General features: G+C 34.3%; 1 non-coding gene across 1 annotated transcript; it reads left to right on the top strand.

Annotated features, from left to right (window-relative positions):
• The first annotated feature begins 1,853 nt into the window (after positions 1 to 1,853).
• Positions 1,854 to 1,955, top strand: LOC114673671 (U6 spliceosomal RNA). Its single transcript, XR_003724432.1, has one exon. It is a non-coding gene; the product is annotated as a U6 spliceosomal RNA (small nuclear RNA).
• Positions 1,956 to 2,265: the final 310 nt, after the last annotated feature.

Here is a 2,265-nt window from a genome sequence, read left to right as displayed (position 1 = left end):
CAGATACATAAACCAACAGAATAGAGAGCCCAGAAATGATTTTTGACAAAGGAGCCAACAACATACAATAAGAACAGGACAGTCTTTTCAAAAAGTGTTGCTGGGATAATTGGATATCTACATTTAGAAGAATGAAATTGGAAGTTTATCTAACACCATACACAAAAATCTGCTCAAAATTTAATAAAGACTTACATGTAAGAGCAGAAACTGTAAAACTACCAGAAGAAAACACACACAACATTTTAGAAAAGCTATATGATCCCAGCACTTTGGGAGGCCGAGACGGGCGGATCACGAGGTCAGGAGATCGAGACCATCCTGGCTAACACGGTGAAACCCCTTCTCTACTAAAAAAATACAAAAAAACTAGCCGGGCGAGGTGGCGGGCGCCTGTAGTCCCAGCTACTGAGGAGGCTGAGGCAGGAGAATGGCGTAAACCTGGGAGGCGGAGCTTGCAGTGAGCTGAGATCCGGCCACTGCACTCCAGCCTGGGTGACAGAGCGAGACTCCGTCTCAAAAAAAAAACAAAAAACAAAAAACATTGGCCCGAGCAATGATTTTTTTGGATTTGACCCCAAAAGCACAGGCAACAAAACAAAAATAAACAAATGGGATTACATCAAACTAAAAACTTCTGCACAGCAAAGGAATGCATTAGCAGTGTGCAGACACAACCTGTGGATTGAGAGAAAATATTTATAAGCCCCACATCTGATAAGGGGTCTATATCCAAAATATATGAAGAACTCAAGCAACTCAATAGCAAGAAAACAAATAACTTGATTTAAAAAAATGGGCAAGGGACCTGGTTAGACTTTTTTAAAAATACATACAAATGGCCAACAGATGAATGAAAAATGTTCAACATTAATAATCATTAGAGATAATCATTAGGAAAATCCAAATGAATACCATAATGAAATATCACCTCACACCTGTCAGAATGGTTGGTGTCAAAAAGAGGAAAGTTAACTAGTGTTGGAGGATGTGGAGAGCAAGGTACACTTGTATATTGTTGGCGAGAATATTAATTAGTACAGCCACATGGAAAACTATACAGAGGTTCCTCAAAAAAACCTAAAATAGAACACCATGTGACTTAGCAATCCCATTTCTGGATATTTAAACAGGATATTTGAAATTAGTTTGTTGAAGAGATGTCTGCACTACCATGTTCTTTGCAGCAATTTTCATGATAGCCAACCTCAGCAGCCATTAACAGATAAGTACATAAAGAAAATGTGGTATATATACATAATAGAATACTCTTCAGCCTTAAAAAAAAAAAAAAGAGAAGAAAAAAAGAAGGAAATGTGATCATTTGTAACATGGATGGAATTGGAGAATATTATGCTAAGTGAAATAATCTAGGTACAGAAAAATAAATACCACTTGTTCTCACTTATATGTGGAATCTAAAACAATTGAACTCATAAAAACAGAGAGTAACGTATAAATTGCAGAGGCTAGAGGTGGAGAAATAAGGAGATGATGGTCAAAGGGTACAAAAGCTTAGAAAGGAAGAATGAGGGTATTTTTTTTCTTCAGATCAATTCCAAAGCATGATGACTGAAGTTAATTACAGTGTATTGTCCATTTAAAAATGGTTAAAATAATAAATTTCAAATGTTCTCAACACAAAAATAGTAAGCATTTGACATTGTGGGTATGCTAATTAGTTCGATTTAATTATTTCACAACGCATTTATAAATCCAGCATCACATTGTACCCCGTAAATATATATACTTATACCTTTCAATTTATAAGAAACATTTTAAATATTTAAAAGTTTGTCTAATGATCACTGAGACAAATAAGACCAAAAAAAAAAAAAATCTTAAAATCATGCTTGCCTTGGTGGCACATACACTAAAATTGGAATGACTCAGAGAAGATTATCAGGGTCCTTGCAAAGAATGACATGAATGACATAAAACTTCAGGAAGCACTCTGTGTGCATTTTGTGAAACATGCTCTTGGAAATAATTGCTGAATTATAAATTTGAAAGGGATTCTGCAAGACATTCAACAGTGGATAACTACTTTTACTGGAAGTAGGTTAGCAATATTTAAAGTTAGAATTTTCATATATTAAAGTAATTTTTAAATTTCAAATTACAGATCTTATTTGTGAAAGTAGTCTATTTTACTTCCTTAACACTACCCTCCCCAGTATGCTACTTTATTCTCATGCAGTGAATTTGGGAATGAATAATAATTGTATTTTAATATGATATAATTAAATGAAATATTGAGATATT

Source organism: Macaca mulatta, chromosome 17, assembly GCF_049350105.2.
Source record: "Macaca mulatta isolate MMU2019108-1 chromosome 17, T2T-MMU8v2.0, whole genome shotgun sequence".
NCBI lineage: Eukaryota > Metazoa > Chordata > Mammalia > Primates > Cercopithecidae > Macaca > Macaca mulatta.
The sequence above is the reverse complement of the archived record's forward strand: the minus strand, read 5'-3'. Positions and strand labels throughout refer to the sequence as shown.